This window comes from Salmo salar, chromosome 15 (assembly GCF_965601325.2).
Source record: "Salmo salar chromosome 15, fSalSal1, whole genome shotgun sequence".
In the NCBI taxonomy this organism is placed as follows: domain Eukaryota; kingdom Metazoa; phylum Chordata; class Actinopteri; order Salmoniformes; family Salmonidae; genus Salmo; species Salmo salar.
In genome coordinates this window covers 36,138,264-36,157,010 of record NC_138305.1, presented here as the reverse complement: position 1 = coordinate 36,157,010, position 18,747 = coordinate 36,138,264, and positions in this window count along the sequence as shown.

Here is an 18,747-nt window from a genome sequence, read left to right as displayed (position 1 = left end):
CAATGCCGTATACTGACTGATTCATTATGATACTGTTTTAACAAGTCATCAACACTATATCCACCTCCTTCACATAGGAGATTTAAATTCATGACCTTTGACAAATCAAATCTGCCTGCCCTCAGCCCAGAAAGCATGTGACAAGCATCTGCTGGTTCAACCCTCTACCAGGTGGGGGCAGTCTTGACCAAGGTTAGGAACTGGTCGGGAAAGTGCTCTGGTACCAGCAGCCAGACAGCAACGATGATAGTATGGTGATAACACATTACATTAAGCTGTACTAAATATTATACAATGAATTTATGATAATTAATGTGCTAACTGCCCATTAGTTTACGAATAGTTTTTTACCAGTGGAGGCTGCTGAGGGGAGGACAGCTTATAATAATGTCTGGAATGGAGTCAAGGGAATGTTATCAACCACATCAAACACGTGGTGTCCATGTGTTTGATACCATTCCATTTACTCCATTCAAGCCATTATTATGAGCCGTCCTCCCCTCAGCAGCCTCCACTGGTTTATACATATGTTCTTCAAAGTTATAACATTGGTTGAAAAAAAACTGTGTTTGTCATTATTTAGCTACTTTCCAGATACTAAGCATATAGCTTATATACTTACATTGACAATAACAGTAGGCTAGTCTGGTAGAAGTTCAGAGTAAACAAAGTTGTGAGCAGCGAAGCCCCTGCTTTTGTTCCCGGAAACCCCAACCTTGTCAGTGGCCGTTTATTTCCCACACACCACCCTCTCTAAATGACATCATTCCTTACTGTTGGAACTCAACCTTGTTTCACTTCTCACTGTATAGGCACGAATAGAAATGGCATTCATGGGATTTGCTCTCCTCTAACTATCACAAGGCTCAAGGTCACAGCGAGACCACTCGGCTCTAGTGTGGTATTTAAGCAATAATGTAGAAGGCCTTAGTGAATGGCCAATATACCACGTCTAATTGATGTTCTTAAGCACAACGTAACGCGGAGTGCCTGGATACAGCCCTTAGCCGTAGTATATTGGCCATGTACCACAAACCCCAGAGGTGCCTTATTGCTATTATAAACTGGTTACCAACATAATTAGAGCAGTAAAAATAAATATTTTTTTCATACCCGTGGTATACGGTCTGATATACCATGGCTGTCAGCCAATCAGCATTCAGTGCTCAAACCACCCAGTTTATAATGTAATATATCCCATGGTATATATCCCATTATGGGAAACGGCCCTATTTGAACCAAAGACAGAACAAAGAATAGGAACTGCTCCTCTGATCATAATTACTGGAGCTCAACTGCTTTATTTATTTCTATTGGAAAAGTCTAAATGGGATCCTTAGGACATCCCAACTGTGACGTCACCCCATTGAAGTTGAAATGTAACACGGTTAAGGTAAAGGTTATGGTTAAGGTTAGGGTAGGGATTAGGGTTAGGGAACAGGTAGAGTGAGGGTAAGGGTAGGGATGTCCCATGATCCCAGATAGCACTAACCTTTTTCTATTAGTCATTAGTAAATATCTAGAGCCTCTGCACAATACTACAAGACATGATACCATCTACTAGGTGAGAGAGTGAGATATGAGAAACATGTGCATAGATCACCCATTGAAGCTCAGTAGCTAACTTTATTGTAAACATGTAAATGTTAAGGGATAGCAAAGTTCACTGAAACTACAGTACAGTACACATTTGGTGAAAAGGGAAGTTTAGGACAATTCAATTCAACACGATTATATTGAGAAAATCATAGCAGGGTCTTCCACAAAATGAGTGCCTTTTGTGTTCCTTTGATATTGTAGATAGAAATGTAAAGTCCTGTTATATAAAATGAAGTGCCCTTTAATATAGACCACATGGACAATTCAATAATTCAGTTTTATATGAATAAAGACTTGCTAAAGTGCCAACATTCAGCATTTTGACATGACCCTCTGTGCACCCTAGGAACTTCTAGGAAGTTATCCCCATCATTGTAAAGCCTTCCTTATTGTGTTGCTTTGACAAAGTCATTTCTGAAGATGTTTATTTATTTCATGTAATTAGTGATTCATTTGAATGTAAATACAATAACAACCTGTCCCTCATTTTAAGGTCAACCCTGTTATGTGAACTAAACGCTCATTTTAAAATTGTAGAACTATTCCTTTTTAAAGAAACATTGAACATCTAATAGTTAAAATGGTATTGTGTAAAAGCAGGTAAGATGGTTCAACACTTTTTGGCAATTTCCTGGTGTTTTGTGGTAGAAAACTGAGCGGGTTGAACATAACGCGGTAACCCTGTTACCCATAGATAGACAGGCTAGAAATGTTTTAACAATGACATTTTGGGGTTGAAGCTTGCATTCAAATACCCCTCCCTGTCCCACACAACAAGCTTCCATCCTCATCACAAGGGGATTTAACCCTGTTACTTGATTTGGCACTTAATATTTTTATTTAACCTCTTGAGATGGGAAAACGTGTTCTTTATTAAACTGAACATGTGCCCTTTATGACAGAATGTTACAATTAGGTGAAATATATACATTATTTTTTTTACCAAGTTACACTACTCAAAACGTACTCAGCTGGTGGAACGGCCCATCAGATCCTCTATCAATGCATACGAGAGAGAGAGGAACTAGCAGGGCTCCTCTTTGTGCAGGTCAAACAGTGAGACACTGTCCTCTGTGGTCCAGACAGCCCTCCAGACAGTCACACAGGTCCTATTGTCTCAGAGGTGCTGGGCACTGCCAATAAAACACTGCTGTTTGGACGGGCATCAGGGAGGGGTGACCTGTCACGTCTGCCTTTTCACACACATATACATCAACTTATCTGACTGCCTTGGTGATTGATGGTGAGCGGTGCAAATAGCACCCTTTTCCCTTCATAGTGCACTACTTTTGACCAGGGCCCATTTGAACACAAAACTAGTGCTGGGGTTTTATATATATATATATATATATATATATATATATATATATATATATATATATATATATATATATGAGTATACCAAACATTAGGAACACCTTCCTAATATTCAGTTGCACCTGCTTTTGACCTCAGAACAGTCAATTCGTCGGGGCACGGACTCTTCAAGGTGTAGAAAGCGTACCACAGGGATGCTGACCCATGTTAACTCTAATGCTTCCCACAGTTGTGTCAAGTTGGCTGGATGTCCTTTGGGTGGTGGAACATTCTTGATACACACGGGAAACTGTTGAGCGTAAAAAACCCAGCAGCGTTGCAGTTGTTGACACACTCAAACTAGTGCGCCTTGACACCTTCTACCATAGCCCGTCCAAAGACACTTAAATATGTTGTCTTGCCCATTCATCCTCTCTGAATAGCACACACACACAATCCTGGGCTCAATTGTGTTAAGGCTTAAACATCAATCTTTAACCTGTCTCCTCCCCTTCATTAACACTGATTGAAGTTGTGACATCAATAAGGGATCATAGTTTTCACCTGGATTCACATGGTCAGTCTATGTCATGGAAAGAGCAGGTGTTCCTAATGTTTTGTACACTCATATATATGCTGGGGACCGATGTGCACTGCAAATGCATGCCAAACTCTCCTTTGAAAATAATTGAATCACACTCCAGTTAAAGGCTAACCGGGGGAACATGTTTGTTATTAAAACACTTTATCCTCAAAGCTCATCCTCTGCATTTCCATGCTAATGGGCAGGTAAGGGCCCTAGCGCTCTCGGATTACTGGCCACACTAGGCCCACTGCCAGTGGCGTCCCTTCCTTTTAACAGAGTGCTTTCAATTCAGATCAATTTAGCCCAATTAAACTGCTTTACATCCCACAGAGAGTGTTTTAGAGCGACATTACAAACCATCCTTTTCAATTAGGCATGATGAAAATATCCATGACAGATCCCCTTGTTTTCATGTTTTAATATCTGAATATATACCATGGATGTCCTGGTTGCCCTTTGATATCTCTGTTAACTCCCATTTTGTTATCAGTACCTAAGGTCATCATCTTTGGGTCGCATCACGGGTCTCTTGGTCGATAACCATCCTAATGGTCCATCGTGAATTCATAAAGCTAGCTACAGTGGTAACTCATTTATGCCGTGAATATACTGAAATAGATGCTGTTTGGTGCATGTGCTTGAGGATCTCGTTCCGCACAACAATGAAACCGTTATTTAAGGACTCTTCATTTACTATAGTCTCACTACATGTTGAATGTAACAGTTATTTAGTCTCACTTCAATGTAACCCCTCATACTATGTCCAAGCAGCTGCCTCTTGGTGCCTCTGAAAAGAGATCATTATATGTTTGTGACAGATGTTGCTCTGTCAAATCAGTATTTGTCTTTGCTCACTGGTCTCCATAGAGGACCAGCATAGTAGAGCTGGCTGGGTGGATGCAAAAAAATGTACCGATTGAGTTCTGTGCAAATTTGAGATAGAGCCTGTTCTGCTATGCAGAGTAAGTGTGGCTCACTGGAAATCTTCACTTTTGCATTTGGGAGTAATATTGACTATGACCAGATATGGGCATCTTTTAATACAGCACAAGTGCCATAATTCCACCAGTCACTTCATGTTAATATCATCAGGATAGTGGTGGATATGAAACAAACAATTTCAAATATTTAATACATTTTAACTGACTAAGAAAAAGCAACCAAGGCTTTGGAGTACAATCAATGTACCAACACAAGAAACCTTGAGCCTTTTCACAACCGTACTGCTCAGCATCGAAAGCAGATCATTATTTCACATAGTTGGTCTTCCTTTTGTTGTGACAGAGATGACTGATGGGGGATTAAATCATGTACAGTTGAAAGGTACTGAGACATTTTTAAGTTTTTATTCCAATATTAAAAGAGGAATTTGCAGCAATTTCCTAGCAAATAATTGTTAAGGTTCGGCAGCAGTAACCCATGGAGCCACTCAAATGCACTCATTTCCATCAGGGCTTTGCCAGCCCAGAAATTGTATTCATGTTATAGTGTCTGGGTGCATCTTCCCAACCTTCAAATAAATAGATGAAAAATAAACATGATTCATGAACAGTAACACCTTGAGTGTTTCCTGTTGAAGAGACAGCGGTGAATGATAATGGCATCACAAATGGCATTATGTACTGTAAATTCCATTCACACGGTTGCTACACTTCAACCTTCATAGTCACACTGCTAAGTAGAACTGCCATTTGACAACAGTATTGATATGATTCAGATGCAACATACACGTTGGACAACTCCGTATATACCATCAAAACAGCTCGTGGATGGAATCCTGTGTTTGTCAAACTGCAGTCTCCATCAAAAGCTGAAGATGGAAAACGGAACTGAGAGGCAAGGCTAGCTTTGATGTAAAGATTGGTCAATTCACTTTGTGCTGCAACACGAACACAATGACTTTTTAATACCACCTGCACAAAAGGCAATGTCCTTTCACTTACTGCATCAACTTAAAACTTAACCCTGGCATGCTAGCTTTGGCTTCCTTGACATGCCACAATTTCTTTCATAATAGACTCTGGCTACACTTTTAAAACTGCTACACATTGAGGCCAAGGGGCTTTGCTACAGTCCCTCTCTGGCTGTCAGTAGTTCAACTCCAAGTAGACCTTTGCAATGATGGTATTTTCCTTGGAATCGGAAATGTAATAATCACTCCTCCTCCAGACCTACACCATCCTCTACTGCTACAGACCTACACCATCCCATCCTCTCCTGCTACAGACCTACACCATCCTCTCCTGCTACAGACCTACACCATCCTCTCCTGCTACAGACCTACACCATCCTCTCCTGCTACAGACCTACACCATCCTCTCCTGCTACAGACCTACACCATCCTCTCCTGCTACAGACCTACACCATCCTCTCCTCCTACACCATCCTCTCCTGCTACAGACGTACACCATCCTCTCCTGCTACAGACGTACACCATCCTCTCCTCCTACACCATCCTCTCCTGCTACAGACGTACACCATCCTCTCCTGCTACAGACGTACACCATCCTCTCCTGCTACAGACGTACACCATCCTCTCCTGCTACAGACCTACACCATCCTCTCCTGCTACAGACCTACACCATCCTCTCCTGCTACAGACCTACACCATCCTCTCCTGCTACAGACCTACACCATCCTCTCCTCCTACAGACCTACACCATCCTCTCCTCCTACAGACCTACACCATCCTCTCCTCCTACAGACCTACACCATCCTCTCCTCCTACAGACCTACACCACCCTCTCCTGCTACAGACCTACACCACCCTCTCCTCCTCCAGACCTACACCATCCTCTCCTGATACAGACCTACACCATCCTCTCCTGCTACAGACCTACACCATCCTCTCCTGCTACAGACCTACACCATCCTCTCCTCCTACACCATCCTCTCCTGCTACAGACCTACACCATCCTCTCCTGCTACAGACCTACACCATCCTCTCCTCCTACAGACCTACACCATCCTCTCCTGCTACAGACCTACACCATCCTCTCCTCCTACACCATCCTCTCCTGCTACAGACGTACACCATCCTCTCCTCCTACAGACCTACACCATCCTCTCCTGCTACAGACCTACACCATCCTCTCCTCCTCCAGACCTACACCATCCTCTCCTGCTACAGACCTACACCATCCTCTCCTGCTACAGACCTACACCATCCTCTCCTCCTACAGACCTACACCATCCTCTCCTGCTACAGACCTACACCATCCTCTCCTCCTACAGACCTACACCATCCTCTCCTGCTACAGACCTACACCATCCTCTCCTCCTACACCATCCTCTCCTGCTACAGACCTACACCATCCTCTCCTGCTACAGACCTACACCATCCTCTCCTCCTACAGACCTACACCATCCTCTCCTCCTCCAGACCTACACCATCCTCTCCTCCTCCAGACCTACACCATCCTCTCCTCCTCCAGACCTACACCATCCTCTCCTCCTACAGACCTACACCACCCTCTCCTGCTACAGACCTACACCACCCTCTCCTCCTACAGACCTACACCATCCTCTCCTCCTCCAGACCTACACCATCCTCTCCTCCTACAGACCTACACCACCCTCTCCTCCTACAGACCTACACCATCCTCTCCTCCTCCAGACCTACACCATCCTCTCCTCCTACAGACCTACACCACCCTCTCCTGCTACAGACCTACACCACCCTCTCCTCCTACAGACCTACACCATCCTCTCCTCCTACACCATCCTCTCCTCCTCCAGACCTACACCATCCTCTCCTGCTACAGACCTACACCATCCTCTCCTGCTACAGACCTACACCATCCTCTCCTCCTACAGACCTACACCATCCTCTCCTGCTACAGACCTACACCATCCTCTCCTCCTACAGACCTACACCATCCTCTCCTCCTACAGACCTACACCATCCTCTCCTCCTCCAGACCTACACCATCCTCTCCTCCTCCAGACCTACACCACCCTCTCCTGCTACAGACCTACACCACCCTCCCTCCCCGCCTCCCTCCTCCCGACAGACCTACACCATCCTCTCCTGCCGCCTCCCACCCCCGCACGCCTACACCATCCTCTCCCCTCCCTCCCCCGCTACAGACCTACACCATCCTCTCCTGCTACAGACCTACACCATCCTCTCCCCCGCCACCCTCCTCTCCTGCTACAGACCTACACCATCCTCTCCTGCTACAGACCTACACCATCCTCTCCTCCTCACCACCCCCGCACGCGTACACCATCCTCTCCTCCTACAGACCTACACCATCCTCTCCTGCTACAGACCTACACCATCCTCTCCCCCCGCCCCCTCCTCTCCTGCTACAGACCTACACCATCCTCTCCTGCTACAGACCTACACCATCCTCCCTCCTCGCCTCCCTCCCCCGCTACAGACCTACACCATCCTCTCCCCCCGCCTCCCTCCTCCCTGCACAGACCTACACCATCCTCTCCTGCCGACCCCCTCCTCTCCGCTACAGACCTACACCATCCTCTCCTCCTCCAGACCTACACCATCCTCTCCTCCTACAGACCTACACCATCCTCTCCTCCTCCAGACCTACACCATCCTCTCCTCCTCCAGACCTACACCATCCTCTCCTCCTCCAGACCTACACCATCCTCTCCTGCTACAGACCTACACCATCCTCTCGTTCTCCTACAGACCTACACCATCCTCTCCTCCTCCAGACCTACACCATCCTCTCCTCCTCCAGACCTACACCATCCTCTCCTCCTCCAGACCTACACCATCCTCTCCTCCTCCAGACCTACACCATCCTCTCCTCCTACAGACCTACACCATCCTCTCCTGCTACAGCTACACCACCCTCTCCTCCTACAGACCTACACCATCCTCTCCTCCTACAGACCTACACCATCCTCTCCTGCTACAGACCTACACCATCCTCTCCTCCTACAGACCTACACGACCTACACCATCCTCTCCTCCTCCAGACCTACACCATCCTCTCCTCCTCCAGACCTACACCATCCTCTCCTCCTCCAGACCTACACCATCCTCTCCTCCTCCAGACCTACACCATCCTCTCCTCCTCCAGACCTACACCATCCTCTCCTCCTCCAGACCTACACCATCCTCTCCTCCTCCAGACCTACACCATCCTCTCCTCCTCCAGACCTACACCATCCTCTCCTCCTCCAGACCTACACCATCCTCTCCTCCTCCAGACCTACACCATCCTTTCCTCCTTCAGACCTACACCATCCTTTCCTCCTACAGACCTACACCATCCTCTCCTCCTACAGACCTACACCATCCTCTCCTCCTACAGACCTATTGTACAGGTAACTGTGGCTAGAATGGGTCATTTGTGAAAAGAGCATAATTTCTTCTATTAACACATACTTTCTTTTTATGGATCTTCTTCTGATCCCTCCACATGATAACGTCAAGAAATGTTGGAATCCAAGCACTGTATTTAAGAATGTCATATGCAACAGTTTAGCATGTCTTACCCGTACAGTACTGTATATCTTGTTGCCATGGTAATGAAAAGTAGAATGTGATGTATTAAAAAGACTGATCATCGTATGTACCTGCACAAAGTTAACTTTCACCACTTCCTTGAAACTGAAAACATTAAAAAGAGTTGTTTTGTGCTAGTTGTTGTTCAAACAAAGCAGACTACAACTGCGGTGTGGGTCACAACGAAACATGGTTCTGGTGTGTGTCACAACGAAACATAGTTCTGGTGTGTGTCACAACGAAACATGGTTCTGGTGTGTGTCACAACGAAACATGGTTCTGGTGTGTGTCACAACGAAACATGGTTCTGGTGTGTGTCACAACGAAACATGGTTCTGGTGTGTGTCACAATGAAACATGGTTCTGGTGTGTGTCACAACGAAACATGGTTCTGGTGTGTGTCACAACGAAACATGGTTCTGGTGTGTGTCACAACGAAACATGGTTCTGGTGTGTGTCACAACGAAACATGGTTCTGGTGTGTGTCACAATGAAACATTGCCTATGGTTCTCTTTATCTAGGCGGAACAATGAGCAGAAACAGATGTGTGTAGACACGCTCAAAGGAGCTCAAGGCTCAAGACCCCATTGGAACCATGGACACATAAACTGATCTATTGTAATATTTGAATTCACACTGACCTTTTCAAGGGCAGGCATCCCGGCTCGCATATCTGCTAATCAAAAGAAGCGAGGAGCAAGAAGCGATTAATAGTTGAATGAAAAACAGCTTGGAATAACATAGTAGAATAGACTGTATTGTATTTTCCACACTGAAATACAGATTATAGAAAGGTTCACTGAATTGTCCTTGCTACTTTGGTTACGCGTCGACTTGGTTTGTGTGTTCTGTGTTGAATAATAAGTACTGTAAAAGAAAAAGGTATAATGTGTGTGTGATCACTTCGGTATACTATTTTAGCAAGTTCATGGGTTATCAAAAGTCATGTTGAGAGATGCTTGAAAATGCCAGTCCTGTGTATTTGTGTTGACAACGTGTTAAGAATCAGGGATATTATTATTTGTTGTTGTTTTTACCACGACTGAAACTGTGAGATCATGGCCTAAATTTGAGGACTCAGTCCAAATACAATGCATGTACAGTTCTTTGTGAGGCTGCTCACTCTGGGAGGGTCTGATTCATTAAGTAATTGGTTTCGAGTTGTTTACATGAGTATTAAACCTATTCAGCAGCCTTTGAGAGGTGTATTGTCCAAATGTCTCTTGTTATGAATATAGAATGAGTTCATGGGGCAAAGTGAAGCCTTATTGGCAAAACACTGCACTCGACTGAATCCAGGTATTGGGCACTGCATTGCATTTCATTGAATCTAGTGTTACATGCTTTGTGGATTAAAAATATTTATATGTGCTCATTTTCCTATAACTCATAGTATGTGAGAACTGAATCTTCATCTTTCATTTATGACTAAAGGGATACTTAAGGATTATCTACTTCCCCAAAGTCAGATGAACTCGTAGACACCATTTTTATGTCTCTACTATGCAGATACCCATAGACTTCCAGTCATTGCCCTAATACTATTGGCTTACAAAACTAAATCTAAATTCCTTCATACTGGACACAGAGCCATAAAAATAGTTTGTGTTGATTTAGTTAAAAGTGTATTGCTATTGTCGTTTTGTACAATTTGAGGAATAATTGTTTATCTAGTTCTCCTTACATTTGTGTACTGTACACAGTTGTATTCAGACTTTTTCAGCGGAGGAACCATTTTTTCTGCCAGAATGTCTGGGGACCCCATTTTGACCCCAAGTATTTATATCAACAAACAACCTTCAATTCATTGCATTTTCATCTCAAGTCAAACTTAAATCAAACCAATAAATACATTTACTCAATAAAATTGTATTTTTCTAATTATATTTTAAAACAAATGTGTTTATATTGTCCCATACAATAATCTGTACTCTTTATGTTGTCCCCGCCCCCCAAAAAAATGTCAGTATTATTTTTTTGCTGACCCCACAGTACTGACTTTTAATAACACTGGTGTACAGTTTGAAAAAATACTGACATTTTTAAGCTCAAGATTGATGGGTAACCTACCTGGTTTTACTTCCTGCTTTGCTCCTATGGGTACACTCGCAATGGTCACCTGTCCAACCATTATGCCATCATTGAATTGAGTGGGGATCCCCATTCTAGTCATTCTATTTCTATGCAACAAACCACACCTCCAAGACAACTCTGGTTTGGCTTCAGTCAAGGCCAATAGCATTTCTTAATGTGCAATCTTAAAAATTGGGCCAAATCAGGAAGTGCAGTCGCCCTTTAAGCCCTTAGCTCCTACAAGGAGCGTAGGACATTGACAAATGTCCTCCATCTCACTCAGTTCGGGGGCAAGTTTTTCCAGGTCTTACCAGTTAAAGCTGCTCGCAGTCATTTCTGCCTGGACTTCTCTCCTCCAAGTGTTTTGGGTTTCTAGAAATTAGAAGGGAAAGGCCAAATCACAGAGGAGGCGAATGTGGACATGGTTCTAAACTATAGGATTGACATTCCACTGGTTACAATGACTGAGAAGAACCAGTGGAGGGCCCTCTCCCTCTGTCTGACATCAGTTTGGAAACGGTCTCCATGGCAATCCAAACCAGTTGGGTCACTGAGAGCAACACCACTGTGTTATTATCTAATGGAAATTATCAAAATTCTCTAGAACTTCGTCATCGACATGTTACTTTTTGCCTTTGTATTTTGACTGTGATATTTTGCTCATTTTTATTTTATTTTTTATTTTTTCACCTTTATTTAACCAGGTAGGCTAGTTGAGAACAAGTTCTCATTTACAATTGCAACCTGGCCAAGATAAAGCAAAGCAGTTTGAAACATACAACAACACAGAGTTACACATGGTGTAAAACAAACATACAGTCAATAATACAGTAATAAGGTCATAATAATAAGGTCATCTGTGAAGTACAAGTATCTCTGCCCTCTGTAAAGTGCATTATCAAGTGTTTTGTTGAAAGTACCAACATCGTTATGATTCTCTTGTTGATATAAATTGATCACCTCAAATCAAATTGTATTTGTCACATGCACCTAATACAACAGGTGTAGACTTTACTGTGAAGTGCTTACTTACGAGCCCTTTCCCAGCAATTTAGAGTTAAAAAGTATGACAAATTTGCTGAATAAAAAAAGAACATAGTAACACCATAAAATAACAGTAACGAGGCTGTATACACAGAGTACCAGTACCGATTCAATGTGCAGGGGTACGAGGTAGTCCAGGTAATATGTACATGTAGGTAGGGGTAAAAGTGACTAGGCAATCAGGATAGATAATAAACAGAATAAAGCAGTGTATGTGAAGAGTGTGAAAGTGTGTCTATGTGTGAGTAAGTGTGTGGTATCAATATACATCTGTGCGTGTGTGTGTGTTTTGTGTGTGCGAGCGTGTGTGTGTGTGTATGTGTGAATGTAGTATTTGTGAGTGTGTGGGTAGAGTGCAGTGGGTGGGTGTTTTGTATGTGCGAGCGTGTGTGTGTGTATGTGTGAATGTAGTATTTGTGAGTGTGTGGGTAGAGTGCAGTGGGTGGGTGTTTTGTATGTGCGAGCGTGTGTGTGTGTGTATGTGTGAATGTAGTATTTGTGAGTGTGTGGGTAGAGTGCAGTGGGTGGGTGTTTTGTATGTGCGAGCGTGTGTGTGTGTGTATGTGTGAATGTAGTATTTGTGAGTGTGTGGGTAGAGTGCAGTGGGTGGGTGTTTTGTATGTGCGAGCGTGTGTGTGTGTATGTGTGAATGTAGTATTTGTGAGTGTGTGGGTAGAGTGCAGTGGGTGGGTGTTTTGTATGTGCGAGCGTGTGTGTGTGTATGTGTGAATGTAGTATTTGTGAGTGTGTGGGTAGAGTGCAGTGGGTGGGTGTTTTGTATGTGCGAGCGTGTGTGTGTGTATGTGTGAATGTAGTATTTGTGAGTGTGTGGGTAGAGTGCAGTGGGTGGGTGTTTTGTATGTGCGAGCGTGTGTGTATGTGTGAATGTAGTATTTGTGAGTGTGTGGGTAGAGTGCAGTGGGTGTGCATAGAAACAGTGCAAGAGAGTCAGTGCAAAAACAAAAAAAAGGGGACAATACAAATAGTCTGGGTAGCCATTTGATTAACTGTTCAACAGTCTTATGGCTTGGGGGTAGAAGCTGTTCAAGAGCCTTTTGGTCCCAGACTTTGTTTTATCCCGGGGAAGAAATGTATATTTTAAAATCTATCTTAAAATGTGAATTCTAATTTATCACGTTTCTTTTTTTTTAGCGTATATGTGAGAAAACCTCTGTTGCCCCATAAGGCTGTGTTTACACAGGTATACCAATTCTGGTCTTTTGCCCAATTATTGGCAAAAGAGTTGATCTGATTGGTCAAAAGACCAATTAGCAAACAAATATCAGAATTGGGCTACCTGTGTAAATGCAACCTAATACTATCTGTCACTAACAGATTAAGTTATCCATGTTAGTTTGAACATCTAAAAAGCTGGACCAACCAAGCCTGGCCCCATGAAATATACATGACCTGAAATGCCTGAAGTGATTTGCATCATATTACCCCATTCCTCTCAGTGTGTGTCTGTCTCAGACACTCAGATCATTGGCTAAATCTTACTCTATCAAATTCCCTACAAAATGAATATTTATGGGATGGGAAATTGGAGTAGGCAAGTGTTTTCCATCAGTAGCTCTTTGTGGTAATAGCACTGTCTTGAAATCAGCCTGTTGATGTCTGAAGTAGAACAGCTGATGGACTTTTTCTTCTGAAGGAGGCCATGCAGAATAGAGGAGCCCCCATTTTCTATCTAAAATGTGTTGCTATTATCCTGGTGCAACACGTTATTATTATAACCCTAGATTCAGAGAAATAGTGTACTGCACTTTTACCACAAAATCTTGAATGATAATTCTACATTCATTTTCCAGTTACATCTGGATTATATTGTTTTGGTCTATCATCATCATCTTCTTCAAAATGTTGTTTATGTCTCAATTGCCTTAATCTTGACAAAAGATTACATAAATGCATGTTTTATATGTTACGAGTTGGCTACGGGACGCAAATTATAGAATGTTTCTTAAAACAGATGCATTTCCATTCAGAATAGAGATGAGAAGCACTATTATAATCATGGTATTCGTAGTTATTAATGGTAAATATGTACAAAATATATATGACAACGTTTCTCAAACCTGAATGAAAAGGGACCAATGCAATTCAAATATTAAAGGAAATATTGCAAAATGCCTGACCCATGCTAGCCCACAAACCAAAATTGATAGTGGGTGCTCAATGACTAGACAAAATAAGGAATCCTCACATTGTGGATGTCCTATGGATATCTATCCATTCATAGACGGTATAGTCATACTATATATTCACGAATACGGTCTATTCATGAAGCTCCCGAAGGGAGCACTGAAGCTATTTTTAAAAGCAAATACTCGTGGCACGCGATACAGTTTTGGAAACATTATGGAACTTCACTTTCATATCAGCCATAATACAATTTCAATAAAAACAATAGGCTAAATTACTACACACCTTTTATAGGGTTACGGTTTCCACAATGCCATATTTCCATGTTACAGCGCTTGTTTATAGAAGACAGACAGAAGATAGAGGCGACTACCTGTGCTAATTACCTATCTGCGTCTCCGAACAAGTGCGCGTAACGGAACAAAAGGTGCCACAAACTTGTTGTTACTGAAAAGTGCTGTTGCATGCAATTGTGTTAAAACCGGTTAAGACAGTGTACAGCACTGGTGTAAAGTAACTAAGTAAAAATATTAAGATGTTTTTTGGGGTATCAGTACGTTACTATACTATTTATATTTTTTGACAACTTTTACTCCACTACATTCCTAAAGACCATATGCACTTTTTACTCCCATACATTTTCCATGACATCCAAAAGTACTCATTACATTTTGAAATGCTCAGGCAGGACAGCAAGAGTACCACAGTATGAGTCATAATACCCATAAAACCTAGCCATCAAACATGGAAATAGTTCCAATCGTTTTCCTTTTATATTTATAAAACTCGATTTAAATGGTTATCAAAACGTCACGCCAGGGTAAGCCTACATGAAGAACAGCCCTTATTTTAAGTGTTTCTAAAATTCCCTATGGGAAAAAAGGATGGTGGACATATGATTGGAACCATTTTCCTGTTTGAAGGCTAGGTTTTATGGGTATTATGACACCTCCACTGTGGGGTCCTATATGGTGCAATTCACGCACCTCTCCATATAACTCATTGTCCACATGGTCATAACACATACATTATGCTTTTTTACTAAAAAAATGGTTGTATGAACTCAGGTCAGTGAGGCCTACAGGCCATGAATAGCAAATAGAAGTTCAAAACTTGTAATGTTCACAATAACTTAAGTTGATAAAAAGATTTAACACAACATTAGATGAAAATATATCTATATTATTATGGATTTATAATCAGCTACAATGGGGCAGTCATTTTGGAGCAGGAACACAGAATTAATAAACATGAAACAAACACAACAGGAGGGTTAACCAGCAACGCAGTTCTAAGAAAATCCCCCCAAAAAGTAAGAGATTAGAATAACAAATAATTAAAGAGCAGCAGTAAATAACAATAGTGGGTCTATATACAGGGGGTACAGGTACAGAGTCAATGTGTCAATGTGCGAGGGGCCGAGGTAATTATGTACATGTAGGTAGAGTTATTAAAGTGGCTATGCATAGATAATAACAGAGAGTAGCAGCAGCGTGTGTGTGTGGGGGGGGTAGAAGGAGTTGTTCAGGAGTCTTATGGCTTGGGGGTAGAAGCTGTTTAGGAGCCTCTTGGACCTAGACTTGGCGCTCCGGTACCGCTTTCCGTACGGTAGTAGAGAGAACAGTCTATGACTAGGGTGGCTAGAGTCTTTGACAATTTTTAAGGCCTTCCTCTGACACCGCCTGGTATAGAGGTCCTGGATGGCAGGAAGCTTGGCCCCGGTGATGTACTGGGCAGTACGCACTACCCTCTGTAGTGCCTTGCGGTCAGAGGCCGAGCAGTTGCCATACCAGGCAGTGATGTAACCCGTCAGGATGCTCTCGATGGTGCAGCTGTAAAGCCTTTCGAGGATCTGAGGACCCACGCCACATCTTTTCAGTCTCCTGACGGGGAATAGGTTTTGTCGTTCCCTCGTCATGACTGTCTTGGTGTGCTTAGACCATGTTAGTTTGTTGGTGATGTGGACACCAAGGAAGCTCTCAACCTGCTCCACTACAGCCCCTTCGATGAGAATGGCGACGTGCTCGGTCCTCCTTTTCCTGTAGTCCACAATCATCTCCTTTGTCTTGATCACGTTGAGGGAGAGGTTGTTGTCCTTGCACCACATGGTCATGTCTCTGACCTCCTCCCTATAGGCTGTCTCATCGTTGTCGGTGATCAGGCCTACCACTGTTGTATCATCAGCAAACTTACTGATGGTGTTGGAGTCGTGCCTGGCCGTTCAGTCATGAGTGAACAGGGAGTACAGGAAGGGACTGAGCACACACCCCTGAGGGGCCCCCGTGTTGAGGATCAGCATGGCGGATTTGTTGTTACCTACCCTTACCACCTGGGGTTGGCCTGTCAGGAAGTCCAGGATCCAGTTGCAGAGGGAGGTGTTTAGTCCCAGGGTCCTTAGCTTAGTGATGAGCTTTGAGGGCACTATGGTGTTGAATGTTGAGCTGTAGTCAATTAATAGCATTCTCACATAGGTGTTCCTTATGTCCAGGTGGGAAAGGGCAGTGTGGAGTGCAATAGAGATTGCATCATCTGTGGATCTGTTGGTGTGGTATACAAATTGGAGTGGGTCTAGGGTTTCTGGGATAATGGTGATGATGTGAGCCATGACCAGCCTTTCAAAGCATTTCAGGGCTACAGATGTGAGTGCTACGGGTCGGTAATCATTTAGGCAGGTTACCTTAGTGTTCTTTGGCACAGGGACTATGGTGGTCTGCTTGAAACATGTTGGTATTACAGACTCAGACAGGGAGAGGTTGAAAATGTCAGTGAAAACACTTGCTCAAAGTACACATCCTGGTAATCCGTCTGGCCCAGCGGCCTTGTGAATGCTGACCTGTTTAAAGGTCTTACTCACATTGGCTGCGGAGAACGTGATCACACAGTCGTCCGGAACAGCTGATGCTCTCATGCATGTTTCAGTGTTACTTGCCTCGAACTGAGCATAGAAGTTATTTAGCTCGTCTGGTAGGCTCGTGTCACTGGGCAGCTCTCAGCTGTGCTTCCCTTTGTAGTCTGTAATAGTTTGCAAGCCCTGCCACATCCTACGAGCGTCGGAGCCGGTGTAGTACAATTCGATCTTAGTCCTGTATTGACGCTTTGCCTGTTTGATGGTTCGTCGGAGGGCATAGCAGGATTTCTTGTCAGTTTCCGGGTTAGAGCCCCGCTCCTTGAAAGCGGCAGCTCTACCCTTTAGGTCCGCTCGAATGTTGCCTGTAATCCATGGCTCCTGGTTGGGGTAGGTACATACAGTCACCGTGGGGACGACTTACTCGATGCACTTATTGATAAAGTCAGTGACTGATGTGTGGTACTCCTCAATGCCATCGGAAGAATCCCGGAACATATTCCAGTTTGTGCTAGCAAAACAGTCCTGTAGTTTAGCATCTGCTTCATCTGAACACTTTTTTATAGACCGAGTCACTAGTGCTTCCTGCTTTAATTTTTGCTTGTAAGCAGGAATCAGGAGGATAGAGTTATGATCAGATTTGCCAAATGGAGGGTGAGGGAGAGCTTTGTAAGCGTCTCTGTGTGTGGAGTAAAGGTGGTCTAGCATTATTTTCCCTCTGGTTGCACATTTAACATGCTGATAGAAATTAGGTAAAACTGATTTCAGTTTCCCTGCTTTAAAGTCCCCGGCCACTAGGAGCGCCGCCTCTGGATGAGCATTTTCCTGTTTGCTTATGGCGGAATACAGCTCATTGAGTGCGATTTTAGTGCCAGATCGGTCTGTGGTGTTATGTAGACAGCTACAAAAATACAGATGAAAACTCTCTCGGTAGATAATGTGGTCTGCAGCTTATCATGAGATACTCTACTTCAGGCGACCAAAACCCTGAGACTTCCTTAGATATCGTGCACCAGCTGTTGTTTACAAATATGCATAGACCCCCGCCCCGTGTCTTACCAGAGGCTGCTGTTCTGTCCTGCAGATAGAGTGTATAACCAGCTGTATGTTCTTAATGTCATCGTTCAGCCACGACTCGGTGAAACATAAGATATTACAGTTTTTAATGTCCCGTTGTTAGGATATACGTGCTTTCAGTTCATCCCATTTATTTTCAGCAATTGAACGTTAGCTAGCAGAACGGAAAGCAAGGGCAGATTAGCCACTCGTCGCCTGATCCTCACAAGGGACCCTGATCTCTTTCCGCGAAACCTACGTTTCCTTTTCCAGCGAATCACAGGGATCTGGGCCTGGTCACGTGTCCATAGTATATCCCTCGCGTCCGACTCATTGAAGAATAACTCCTCATCCAATTTGAGGTGAGTAATCCCAGTTCTGATGTCCAGAAGCTCTTTTTGGTCGTAAGAAACGGTAGCAGCAACATTATTTACAAAACAAGTTACGAACAACGCGAAAAAACAAACAAAATAGCATGGTTGGTTAAGAGCCAATAAGACGGCAGCCCTACCCTCCGGCGCCATCTACTTCAAAAGTACTTGAACACAATCATGTCGGACTTACCACTTCCCAGTTTCCTATTTCCTTTTTCCCAATTTTACCAAGACAAATGATTATTC